General features: G+C 38.6%; 1 long non-coding RNA gene across 1 annotated transcript; it reads right to left on the bottom strand.

Moving 5' to 3' along the window:
* Window positions 1-12084: 12084 nt before the first annotated feature.
* LOC145090292 (uncharacterized) lies at window positions 12085-13689 on the bottom strand. The gene is made up of 3 exons (XR_013701477.1): window positions 13401-13689; window positions 12461-12748; window positions 12085-12359 (listed from the first exon to the last, which is right to left on the bottom strand). It is a non-coding gene; the product is annotated as an uncharacterized LOC145090292 (long non-coding RNA).
* Between the last annotated feature and the right edge of the window lie 877 nt (window positions 13690-14566).

Genomic DNA, 14566 nt, shown 5'->3' with positions numbered 1-14566 from the left:
TTGGGTGATGAGAATCTTTCCTTATTTGGTAAATTTTGACACTACCGCAAATGAAAGAATCAAATTCATATTTCCAATATTGCTATAAACATACAAACATAAAGTTTTCATGAATGCCATTCTAAGGAGATAAAAATAAAGTAAAACAAACTTTTATTTATTTTAAAATGCGGAAAAAAAATTTCCTTACAGTGCAACATAAAATGAAAATTATGCTATTACATGTTTCCTAGCAATCTATCATAACTCCTAAGGAGTAGCTCAAGAATCCGATCTTCAACCAAGCGATAGAAATCCATCTTCGCAATCAGATTCAACATACTCTTCTTTTAAGTTTCTTCACTTTATTTGATTCTTAAAACATCAACATGTGACTCAGTCACATCATGTAACAAGAATCTCATAATAGAAACTTAATAGAATCAGACAGTGGGCTTTTCCTGAAGTAGAGTCAAATTTATTGACTTTAACATACTTAGCTAAATAGGCTGCTTCGCAATCCATGTCCCTTACTTTGGCAATATAACCATATGGACCCTTTGGTAATGGTACATGGGACTATCTCAGACTTAGCCTTTCTCTTTACCATTTGGTCAACTAAATTGACTATGGTCGATCCCTTTCCATTGGGAAGAGAATGCTTTTTCTGGATTTTCAGTGTCATCATTGTCAATGTCCACAAAGTTTTGGGAAGTTGATCTTACCAAATAGATTAGATCATTAACGTTATTGTCATAGTCTGTTTCATAGGAGTCCCAAAGGAGCTCATTATGTGACTTAGAAAGTGATTGGACATCCAACTTTCTCAAGACTTTGACACCCAACTCTCCCGGCTTGTCAATATGTGACTTTATCTCCAAGACGCAATCACACATAGACTTTGCTTGCCAATAGGGCTAGAGTGACCTTCAAATTGTGGGATAGGGAGAATAATTGGAGGAGGTGGAGGAAGTGAAGTTCCAAGAGATTTGGGAGGTTCATAGATGTCTAAACTAGACATCTTTTGGGAGATATTCAAGATAGTTAATCTAAAGTCCTTAATATAACACCCAATATGAAATATTAAGGCTAGGACCCTACAAACTATTTTATAACTTGGAAGAGGGATGCCGTAATCCAAGCTATAAAATATTTGAAGGTAGGTGAATGACGATTCACCAATTTCCACCAAGATAAATGAAATGTATTATTAGGTTTTAATTGGCTTTGAAACTCCTAGGTTCTTTTGAAATTCATTGAACTTTTCAATGGCATGTTTCAATCTCGAGTGTGCCCTTCATCTTTTGTGACTGGGATGCCGAGGATCACAAAACAAGGTGTGAATAACCATGCAAATATACTTGGTACCCTTAATATTTACCCCTCAATCGATGTGCCAGTTAACCACACACGCTCCACCAATGCTATGATTAACATTAAGTTACCCTTTGCCTACCTTGTTCAATCAAGCTTGTGTGTCGGTTAACCACACACGCTCCATTAACTGACTTAAGAAAGTGCAAAGTGTAATTTCATGGGTTAGCACCAAATTCACATTTTCTTAAGTAACTAAGATTGGGAATTTATAAATGTTTAGTTACTTAGTATTTATCATTAATACTTTTAATGAAGGGAGAATTATAGTCCTTGTCCTACCCGTTCGGCTAACGACCCTCCACCGGTCAAGAAAGCGGTGGGTGAGAGTGGACACCCATTAAACTGTCATTTTATAGGCAGTAACCTTATACCCCCTTATAGACCGACTTCGTGAATGAGCCCTACTAATGGTAAGACGACTTGGTCTTATACATATATATAAATATTATTAACTTATAATATTATAAAGTATAAGGGTTGAATTTTAACTTTAAAAATTCTAAGGGCTTAACTTGGAATTAAAGTATTCATGGGAAAACTTTACAAATTCCAAAACTTGAGGACAAGTTTTTGAAACTATTAAAATATTATTATTTCATAACTTATGAGTTTAATGGTTCCTTAAAATGAAGACTCTTCATTTTTTATGTAACCTCTTATTCTTTAATAACACTTTTAAAGAAGTGACTCTTAAACATCCATAACTTGAGGAAAATTTATGGAGTCATAATACTATTAAATGAAAAAGACTTTTCATTTTTTTATGTAACCTATGAAAGTTCTATGAGTTTTAAGATTCATAAATGTGACCTTTTATGTAACTTGAGGACAAGTTACAAAAACACATTTTATGAACTACCTCTAGATTAATTAGGATTGAAATCAACTAAAACACAATTTTTTTTCCATTAATCTAAACTAACTCATAAATCAAGGAAACACAAAAAAAAAAAATAACTTTTGGATTCCATAATTTATGGATTTTAATGTTTTGTTTTATGATGAAACTTTTCATGTTCCATAACTTAAGAACAAGTTATGGAATTCTTTAAAACATTAAGACCAAGTTTTATAACTCCATAAAACATTTTGAATCAATTTTTTTTAAAACCTTTTCATATCCATAAATTATGTATGTTTCAAAAAACTCTTTAGATCAAACTTTTAAAACTAATAAAATAATCATATCATTTTATCTTTTACTAAATTTGACCTAATTCAACTCATATAGCAAATGATTCAAATTTTACAAATAATTAGTTTTTCACAAAAACAAGTAATTATCTTAAAATTTGACAAACGTCATGTTTTTTTTCCATTTTTTTCAACTTTGAAAATAAAACATTTGCATCAATATAAAAGAAAACAACTTGTGTCTTTGATACCACTGTTGGGTTTTGAGCATTCTAACACTCCTAAGTGTACATGCAATCCTAAATACCTTGGATCTATGTTTTCTCTATAATGCATGCAAATATGAATATTCCAAGGTATTACCCTATCTAGCATACAACCTTTTAATACTTGGGTAATATAACAAGTTAGAATACATACCTCTTGATGTGACTTGACTCCATGAAGCTCGAGAGCCTAGTGCCCCAAGTGTGACACCTCAAATGGCTCACACAACATCATCAACACTTGGAATAACCATGAGAATAAGACACTATATGATCAAATCGGCTAGCCCTCATATATGTATCCTTAGTGCCAATTTCTTAAGCTAAAAGGGTATTTATATAGTGTGGCGATGAGGGTTACACCATGTACCTCATGACTTTACCCATTCCTTATGCTCCATGGGTTTTAACCTCCATGGAGTATCCATGGGTCACCACATGTGTTAAACCCAACATAAGGAATCTAGGATCATAATCCCACATATATATAAGAAATAATGATTTACACAATCAATCCCCATATATTTAATTAGTCTCTTTTGATCACTAAATTAAGTCCAAATTAATTCTTGATCAATACTAATTAAATAACATGATTTCATATTAATATATTAGAACTTATAATATATTAATATGTCACAAATGTCTTTTGTCACAAATGGTCTACCCAAATTTTCCGATGCCATGCAACCCAAATGGACCATGCCGAGTCGGGTCAAGTACATACCAATTATAGTTATGGACTTAGAAACTAATCCAATAGAGGTATCATTCCATGAAAAGGGAAGATATCCGAGAGTTTGTGAGCTTTATAGGGTGCAAAACCCTGCATGAGATGGTGGAGAAGGACCATGAGTGGGAGATCGAGTTGGACTTCCGCACCAAGCGGAAGCCAGAGTAGGCATAGACAGTAGTAGGTCAGGCTAAAAAGCCTAAGACCCCAGATTCTTCTAGTACGGGCCAGTAGGGCCGTGGCTGGTGTGCCAAGTGCGGTAAGCCGCACAGTGGGTCTTGTCGGACGACAGGCTTAGGATGTTACACATGTGGCCAGTCGGGCCACGTGATCAGGGATTGCCCCAAGAAGGGCTTGATTTGTTTTCACTGCAACCAGACCAGCCACAAACGGGCCGATTGTACGAGGTTTCAGGGAGGGGGAGGGCAGTGGCAGCGCTTGCGCCCGCCACAATGAGGATTACTGATGGCCGACCTGCTAAGGCGGATGCGCTGGCGGTGAAGAGTCGTACATTTCAGTTGACTGCTGAAGAGGCTCGTGTAGCGCCAGACGTTGTGGCTGGTACATGTTTTATCTTTCTCGCTTCATATTGATTTGTATTGATTATGTGTATATATATGCTCTTGTATAGGGACCTTTTTGGTGGATGGTATATCGGCTGACGTTTTATTCAATTCGGGTGCTACCCGATCGTTTATATCCCTTGCGCTTAGTAAGAAGTTCTGGGACGCGCCGGGGATCTTAGGTTCCCCACTTGAGGTTGATATTGTAGATGACCGCACTTTGATTGATGTGAGGGTGTATCAGGATTGTGTCTTGAATGTGCTTAGGGAGAGGTTTCGTGTTGATCTAGTCCCGATACCGTTGCGAGGGCTGAAGGTGATCGTCGGGAAGGACTGGTTGGGGGCCAATGGGGTTATGATTGATTGCAAGTACCAATTTGTGAGGGTTCAAACCCCAAGTTGGCTGGGGGGGGATCTAGTTATTCATGGAGAGAGGGCCTCGCAGGGGCCAACCCTCTATTCAATTACGAGGGCTAGGAGTATGCTTCATCAGAGTTGTTCGGGATTCTTGGCTTATATCTCAGATGTGAGGGTTGAGACCACGACGAATGTGGGCAGTGTACTAGTTGTATAGGAGTTCCAGGATGTCTTTCCCGAGGTGTTACCTAGAGTGCCTTCGGAGAGGCAGGTGGAGTTTTGCATTGATTTCGTGTCGGGTGCTGCTCTAATACCTAAGTCACCATACTGGCTAGCTCTGCCCGAGATGTAGGAGCTATCTACGCAACTTCAGGAGCTACTAGACCAAGGGTTTAATCATCCGAGTAGTTCCCCGTAGGGAACATTGATCCTGTTTGTGAAAAATAAGGATGGGTCATATAGGATGTGTATTGATTATCGAGAGTTGAACAAGCAAACTATGAAAAACCATTATCTGCTCCCGAGGATAGATGACTTGTTCGATTAACTGCAGGATGAATCTTGGTTTTCCATGATTGATCTTCAGTATGGGTACTATCAGATGAGGATTAGGGATGAGGATATACCGAAGATTGCCTTCAGGACTCAGTATGGGCACTATGAGCTTGTAGTGATGCCATTCAGGCTCACGAATTCCCCAGCAACGTTCATGGATCTCATGAACAGGGTGTATAGACCGATACTGGATCGATTGGTGATCTTTTTTATTGATGATATTATGGTCTATTCTAAGACCAAGGATCAGCATGAACAACATCCGAGGGAGGTATTGGAGACACTGAGAACGAAAAGGCTTTATGCTAAGTTCTCACAAGGCGAACTACGCCACTCACGACCTGGAGTTGGGGGCGGTGGTGTTTGCCCTCAAGATTTGGAGGCACTACTTGTATGGAGTTTGGTGCACCATCTACACTAATCACAAAAGTTTGAGGTATTTTATGGATCAAAAGAACCTAAACATGCAGAAAAGGAGGTCATTGGATGTATTGAAAGATTATGATTGCAAGATCTTGTACCACCTAGGAAAGGCCAGTGTGGTGGCCGATGCTTTGAGTAGCAAGGCGGCAAGTGCTCCGATTAGGGATGTCTGTTTAAAGATGATAGTGATCTCCCCATTATTGGATATTATCAAGAAGGCTCAAGTGGAGGGTTTATAGAAAGAGAACTAGAAGATAGAGCGGATTCGGGGTCAGTTTCTCTTGCTTGTTCAGGATGGTCGGGGACTTTTAACACAGTGTGGCCAGGTGTGGGTACCGGTGATTGGGCCAGCAAGACAGAAGATATTGGAGGATGCACATAAGTCCATGTTCTCTATATATTCGGAAGCTATAAATATGTATACAGATATGGAGCTGAGCTACTAGTGGCCCTGCATGAAGCGGGAGATCGCTTGGTTTATAGAGTGGTGCTTGACCTGTAGCAAGGTCAAGAGCAAACATTAGCGGCCGTATGTCAAGGTTCAGCCGCTACCCATTCCTATGTGGAAGTCGGAAGAGATCACCATGGACTTCATCACGAAGTTACCGAGGACAGCGAGGGATGTGGATGCCATATGGGTGATTGTGGATAGGTTGACAAATAGTGCCCACTTTATTCCGATCTCCAAGAGTATCTCTGCCGAGAAATTAGCGGATATTTATATGCGAGAGGTGGTGGCTAGGCACGGGTTTCCAGTGTCACTAGGCTCTGACAGAGATGTTCCATTTACATCTAGATTCTGGATGATTTTCCACGAGAAACCAAGCACTCAGTTATATTTCAGCACGGCGTACCACCCCCAGATAGATGGCCAGAGTGAGAAGACGATCCAGATACTCAAGGATATGCGTCGGGCATGCGTGTTGGATTTTGGAGGGAGTTGGGATACATACCTCCCACCGGCTGAGTTTTCATATAACAACAACTATCATGTTAGTATCGACTGACCTCCATTTGAGATGGTGTATGGTCGGAGGTGTAGGACCCGTGTTTGTTGGGGTGAGGTAGGGTACTGAGTCATGGGGACCACCGAGGTGGTGCTCAAGACTACTGAATTGATTCAGCAGGTGCGTGACCGGCAACGAGTTGCCCAGAGCCGTCATTAAAGCTATGATGACCGGCGCCGATAGGATCTTGAGTTTCAGGTGGGGGATTTTGTCTAGCTAAAAGGGTCACCATGGAAGGGTGCAAGCTAGGGCCCTAATATATTGGCCAATTTATGATTTTGGCCCGGGTGGGTAAGGTGGCTTACCTTTTGGATCTATTGAACGAGCTCAGCCATATACACAACACCTTCGATGTGTTACAGCTTCGAAAATGTGTCACAGATGAGGTGAAGTTAGGAAGACTAAGGTTCTTCGGAACAAGGAGCTGAAGTTAGTGAAGGTGAAATGGAAGCACCGAAGAGGCTCCAAATGGACATAGGAGCTAGAAGAGGAGATGAGAGATCACTACCCGGATTTGTTTGCGTCAGTAGATTTCGAGGATGGATTCTAGTTAAAGTGGGGGAGATTTGTAATGCCTGCTCCATGCATCATTTGATTTTCTTTAAGTTTTTAGGGTTTTGTACTAGGACTCGACGAATTGCGGAGCCTAACTCGACGAGTAGAGGTCAATTTTGGACGCGAGACTTAGGGCCTACTCGACGAGTTTGAAGACCACAAATCTACGAGTAGACACTATAAAGGAAAACCCTAATTTTCAGGGGTTTATACCCTATTTAAGGCACTTATGGATCAATTTTGGCCTCCCTCATCGTCCTATCTGTCTAGAGAGAAACCCTAGTCGTGCTTTAGTTCCTTCTTGAGAGTATGCGAGCTTTGGAGAGTGAATCTTGTGGTTTTTGGAAAGAAACCTGAAGGTTGAAGAGATTGAAGTGAGGAGAGGGCTTTAGATCTGGAATCTATCTGGTGTTAGCATCCATTTGAAGGTAAAAAAATGCTACTTGGATCTCTATTTTCTTAGATCTCATTTCATGAAAGAATATGGTCACTTTTGGTGCAAAGTGGTGTGATACTCGGATTTGGACTTGTCACGAGGATATGGTTCCAGATCTGGTCACCTCTAGGTCTTCATGGACACAAAATTGCTCCTTTTACTTAGTCTAGACCCTTTCCAATGTCCTAAACATTATAGGAACCCTAGCTTTAGTGTTTTAGCCATTTGAGGCCATGTATGCACGTAAACGTTGCAACTTTACGTGGTATTTTGGTCTTAAGGGACTGGATCTATAGTTTGGAGGTTCAGATTCGACTGGAAGGACTGGCTGTGTTGAAGCAAGGGAAAACTTAACGAGTTTCCCTGGCGAATCGGCGAGTTGGAGTGGGTTTTCCCGTTTCCAGTCGGCAGAGTAAACTTGGAGAGTTGATAGGATCACTCAACGAGCTGGATCGAGTTTTTTCCATTTTCGGTCCGACAAGTAACTCGACGAGTTGATGAGACAACTCGTCGAGTTGGTTAGGGTTTTCCTTGATTTTTTGAACATTGGGGGAACTCGACGAGTTGCTAGATGTAGTCGAAGAGTTGGGTTAACATGGACTATTGACCTTGACTTTGAGTAGGTTGACCAAGTTTGTCTTTTAGGGTATTTATGGTATTTCGGGATTTTGACAAGTTAATCACTTGATGGTTATAGGTAGTTGAGTTGGAGCATTGCGTTGGGACTTATCTGATCCTATCTTATCAGTTCAGCATTCGCTTGAAGGCACCAAGGCCGATCCATTTTATGATATGTGGTACACTAGTTGAACTAGTGGTAAGTGGCACGTTAACTGGTTATGTGCTAGGAGGTATGCTAGTTGTATATTTGGTATACTTGTATGGAAAACCATAGGAGAGCCCATGAAACTTGGATGTAAGACCATGTGTAGAGCCCATGACTTTCCTATTAAAGACCATCGGAGAGCCCACGACACTTGGATGTAAGACCATCTGGAGAGCCCATGAATTTCCCATTAAAGACCATGGGGGAGCCCATGACACTTAGGTGTAAGACCATATGGTGAGCCCATGGTATCCTGGAGTAAGACCCTGGGGGAGCCCACGGCATCCCTATATGTTGTATGCATGGCTTATATGGTTTACGTAGCTTTTATAGCTAATATGGATTATGTGATTGTGTGGGGTATGCTCTGGGGAACTCAATAAGCATTAGCTTACAGTTTGTTAATTTGTTTCAGGTACTTCTAAGCCTAACGTCAAGGGCAAGGCTTGATAGCGCGACATGCACTCTCTCCCAGGCATTTTTATGGGACACTCTGATATTTGAAATATAATTGTTGATGTTATGAATTTGAAAACAATTGTTCTTGAGATTTTGTGGTTTATTGGAAATGTTTTAATAATTTAAAAATGAAAATTTTCTTTTGAAATTTGGGTCATTACATACTCACGTTGTGAAAATCCCATGGTTCCATTGTGGCTAACAAAATTAGTCTCGATCCAAAACTGTAGTTACAAACGACTAAGCCGCTATCAAAACCACTTACACGACGTGATGGTCATGCCCCCACGGCATGACAGAATCCGTCCGAAACTATCGATAGGTCTCATCCTCACGTCGTGACCTCCATATGGTCCTTTCATGGCTATTATATTTAGGGAAACTTAATGTATTTAGCCCTTAATCCTTTAAGATATCCTTTCCAACTTTCTAGAGGGCCATAGGTGGCCATCTTACTCCAAAAGAAATCTAAAAATTGATGCTTTATAGGCATGCATGTCTAATGACTATCTTGAGCTTATATTAAGTCAAAATGATTAAAAATGGAACCAAAACCGGATGTACGTATTCAAAACTTAGCCAAACTCCAGATCCAACATATATAATCCTTAAAGGACCTCAAGGATCTATAATGTTGCTAACTTTAAGGAATCCCTCCGTCCAAACTTCCACAACATGAAGAAAAAGAGACATGGAGTTTAGATCCCGAAGCTTGCAACATAAGGCTTGGATCTTGAATGCTTACAATGGTCTAGAAGTGGCTCTAATGAAATCTCCTAGCTTTCCAAGAGGTTCTTTGTACCACAAGGGCCTTCTTCTTCTTACCAAATGCACCAAATCACCAATGGTAAGCACCAAAATGGAGAAGAGGGTATTTGGGTTTGCTTCAAGGTTCTTAAGGGTGATGGAGGTTGTAAATGATGCCCTAAATCTAAGATTAGAGGTTTAAAAATTGGGTAAAACCTACAGGATCATGGGTTTCGGCTGAAACTACGACCATGTTGTAACCATACTCTTGTCATGTCGTGACATCCATCTGAAAACGCATTTACATATTTGGTATGTCTCATCGTGACAGCCTAATTGTCACGTCGAGATCATACTCTTTATGCCATACACTGATCCATTCTAGGATATGGGTGTTACAACTAGTTGTTACGCTACAATAAAGTTTAGGATAATATTATGGCTAGCCGTTACTCTGTCCAAATCTCTCGAATAATATTATGCCTAACATTTACTCTGGTCAAATTTATCGAATAATATTATGTAAGGGTACACCTTATGATCTGATGAGACAAGCACTTTATACACTGACCACCAGCACCAGTGCCAATAGCAACATCAACGCCAATACCTCAAGACCTAATCAACATCAACTTCTAGATAATGATCTTATGTAATCTTTCTATATTAGGCAATTACACGGATATGTATAGAATATATAGAAAATCTGATATCTTGGTGATAAGGATTAAATTTTATTATAGATTAGATACAATCCCTTTATTGAAGGGGTATACTAATATAGTTTAATGTATATTCAACATTACAGTGAAACCCTAATGTAAGTTTTGGTGACTGTCATTGTGACCTTCATTCTCTTGCTGAGAACAACCCTTTTCTTGGTGAAAGACATCTTTGTGATTAACTTGTGTTCTTTACAATTTATCTTCTTTATTTTGTTTAATTAGTTTGTTCTTTGTTAATTATACTTGGCGTGTATCTGATCGATACAAACCTTCAGCTGGTATTAGAGCGGGTTTTTGATACACTCAAGTAATTATGTCGACCTATTACAATCCCAAATCGATTACTTGCAACAAGATCCCTCCTTTTGATGACCTCAACTTCGATACTTGGAAATCAAAGTCCATGGATGCTCTTCAGATCATGGACTATAACATGCTCGACATCTTCAACAAGGGTCCCATCGTCGTTATACATTAATTATCCAATGATGGTGCATCTAATAGTGAGCTAAAGAATAAATTTGTGCTAGGATATAACAAGGAAGATAAAAGGGTACTAAATATCAATGTAAAGGAGAGAGTTGCTATTGGAAACCCACTCCCATATCATGTCTATCATTTGGTTCAAAATTGTTCAACTACACAAGAGATGATGATCATTCTATGATCTTCTTTTGAAGATCTCTCAGATGATGAAGCTTCAAAAGGTAAAGGTATCATGGTTCATATCGTTAAATCTCACATTAATACATCGTATGACAATGTTGGCACTCTTGACACTGATCTTTCTCAAGCTACTACAAACCTGAAGTCTGATTGGGACTAAACCTCAGCGTATCAGGTAAAACATCTTGTTAACTCTTCTTCCATCGAAAACGTTGACATGATTGATCACTTGTATTTCGATTTATCTGTTTCAAACAAAGAAAGATCTTCTCTCAAAATTGAGTTAAAGATTCTAAAAAAACTCACCTTATTTCAATAAAATCTCTTTCTCTTTTAAAAAAAGAAAACACTTATATCTCACTGACAAACAATTTTCTTCACTTTGAAAAGGAAAAAGTTGTTTTTCATGCTAAATGTATTCAACTTATTTTAAAAAAGTGAACTTCTTCTCACTATAATGTCACGAGAATTATTAATGATCAGATTCTTGATTAGCATGAGAAAATTCTTGGATGCAATATAGAAGGTGTTGTCTTCTTAATCAAAAAGGTTGAGACATAACAAACCTTTTATAACGCTGACTGTCTAGAGAAAGACTTTAAAAGTAGATTTGTAAGTACCTATTTTATAAATCAAACTTTAATTAATAGTCATTGGACTACCAACTCTAATGGTAACTCCAAATGTGTATCTCATTTATCTGATCTTGATTCTTCCCACCAACCTCCTCATTGTGAGTACGCTCGGCCCTCTCCTAAAATTTTGCTGAAATTTCCTATAACTTATGGTGAAGTTCATTCGGTAAACAAAATTTTTAGCATTTTTTCTCACTGCTCCATTAGCAACTCTGAAGCTGGAGATCAATGAAAGTCTTCAATTCTAGATAACTCTTCAATATCTCTTGAGCCTGGTGACAAAGTGTCATCTGAGCATACAATCGATGACATTCCTTGGTCCATAACTAATGCAAAATTTTTTAAATCAAATGATCAAAGTTCGTCGAATTCAGTAGTTAAAAAGAAACAAAAAGCTATTGTTAAAGGAAAGAATCCTGGAACCAACGTTTGTTATCGATGTGGTGATGCTTTTCACAAAGTCAACGAGTGCACTTTTTAGAAGAGCTTCGTTCGCGCTGCCAACATCATGACAAGAAATGATAAGTGGATCAAAAAGGAAAACTCATTAAATTGTCTCCTTGATGCTTCTTATCATATTTTTTCTTAAGTGATCCATTGTAAGATGGGTCAATTTATTTTAATTGTATATTTTAGTTTCAAGGTAAATAAGATATTTGGTATTTAGATAGCGGTCGCTCAAGACATATGACCAGATTCAAATCTCTTCTAGAAGATTTCATAAAGAAGGATGGTCTTTAACATCCCAGAAATTAAGAGGTAAAAAAATTTCCATTTTTAAGACAATTGAATCACCAATTATCTTTTAGAAAAGCATTCAATGTTAAAGAGTTATCAGAGTACAATCCCAAAATCGACACGTTGCGGAAACATGGGTGAATGCGCAACGATCAAACCAGGCCACACTCTTCTGAACCTGAAATATGTGAAACCAAAACTAAAAATCATAAGCACAAAGCTTACTGAGTTACCCAAAATATCATACAACATACAAACACAAATTATCATGCACCATACATATTGTTGCCATGGGCTCCCCCCATGGTGTTTATCTAATACGCCAGCTCCTCCCATGGTCTTTACCCGAAATGTCATGGGCTTCCCCCCATGGTCTGACATTCAATTGCCACGGGCTCTCCCTTGGGGTCTTCCATGCAAGTATCACTGGGACAACTAACATACCACATAACACGTAATGGGTTGGCATTGATGCCTTCGACCTATGAATATAGTGAGAAGACTCACCTGAACTACTCATCAAAAGCTCAACAACTATCCAGTAGCAGAACAACGAATCCAAGCTACCTAAAGACAAACCGAGATCATTCCTTAATCAAATACTCAATTTTACCCAAGTTTGACCAAAAGCCAAATTGGTCTAAAGTCAAAGGTAAATCCTCGTCCAATTGACGTGTCAAGAAATGTTGCCTTTTTATTTGTTATTCTTATTCGACGAACTATCTTATTAGGCAAAACATTTAAATATAAATATATTGTCCCCATTTTAATACAAGATGTTGGTATTTTTTTTATATAGCTCGTCTCGACAGTTGAGTTAAACATATTTGATTATTTCATAATGATAATTTATTTAGACTCTAATAATTTATTTATCTAACAACTAAATAAAACTCAAACCATATTATTTGAATTTATAAAATACTAATAATATGTAAGACTCCACTTGATTCGCATTTTAATATGTTTGAATGATAATGTCTAATTATATTGGAATAAAACAGTTATTATCATATTCTTTCAACTTAAATAACTTCATGGTCGTTAGGTATAATATGATACATATTGCATTGGTCCAAAATTCAGTCACTTGATTACCCAATGCGTATTTCCATTGGCCTGAAAGCCAAAGCCCAAAATTCTCAAACTCTTCCCCTTAAATCTAAATCAAGGATCTAGACTTTAGAAAGTTGAAACTAAACAAGGTTCAGCTTAATACCTCACAATCGGCGCTGCCTCACACTTCATCCATCTCTGGTGACAAATCGCCTCCGGCATAATATTCTTCTCCAGTGCCCACGAGTTGCCTTCTACTCCGCCGAAGCCTCCATCTCCGGCAGAGCTTCATCAATCGAACAATATTCAACCATATACCTTCATCAATTGACTTTGTATTTGTATATCTTTGTTTCTAGTTCAATGAAGACAATGAAGCTTCATGTTTCATTCATCTTCCTCTCTATTTACTCTGATATACTTCTTGTGTTGAACTTGCATGAATCCAGATTATCAGATGCACACTACTCAAAGGAATCACCTCCATTACTACACTTGTTACTCGCCAGAAAATGTGTTAAAACACCTTGAAGCATCAACGGAGTCTCATCACAACACGTCCGACATCCATTCCGACACACTGCTTGGTTGTCGGAAACACACCCATCGCCACCCACTTCGCCGGAGGTCATGGCCGAACTCAGACGTCTTGTCACTCTTCTTGTTGACGTAGCCCCAGCCCCAGCCGAAGCAGAACCATGCATTATACAAAATCCCACCCTCGTCTTCCCTCTATAAACTTTGTTTCTCACGTACTTGCCATTGTGAGTCCTTCAGAGGTCTAACCGACTCTCTCATTCTCTTCTCCTCTCGATTTCATCTACCATTGGCGGCTCACAAAACAAAAGGAAAAAGTAGGGTTGAATTGAAAGAGAATCTGATGCATACGTCCAAAAACAATCAGGAGGATATACCCCTATATAAGATGCGTCCAATGAAAGGGACAACATGTCCAAATTTCTTAATATGGCATCTTGGGTCCCTGAAGTTTGGTCTTATGACAGAATCTACCCTAATCTCAATTACTCTTAATAAAACTGATTTCTAAACAATTCCTCAAAACCCCTTGTACTTATATTCGATTATTATTATTATTATTATTATTATTATTATTATTATTATTATTGTTGTTGTTGTTGTTGTTGTTGTCGTCAGTCATATATTCCTCTATTAAATGGTTCAATGGAAAACAATGGTCCTACTGTTATATATGGAGATAATGGCAAGGGAGCTACAAAGGGTTATGGAACCATAAAGTGCAATTTTGTTATATTCGAGAATGTCTCTTTCATGAAAGGTCTTCAGCACAATATCATTTCAATTAGTCAA

Source organism: Lactuca serriola, chromosome 2 (genome assembly GCF_051521515.1).
Source record: "Lactuca serriola cultivar US96UC23 chromosome 2, Lser_US96UC23_V15, whole genome shotgun sequence".
NCBI classification, from domain to species: Eukaryota; Viridiplantae; Streptophyta; class Magnoliopsida; order Asterales; family Asteraceae; genus Lactuca; species Lactuca serriola.
The sequence above is the reverse complement of the archived record's forward strand: the minus strand, read 5'-3'. Positions and strand labels throughout refer to the sequence as shown.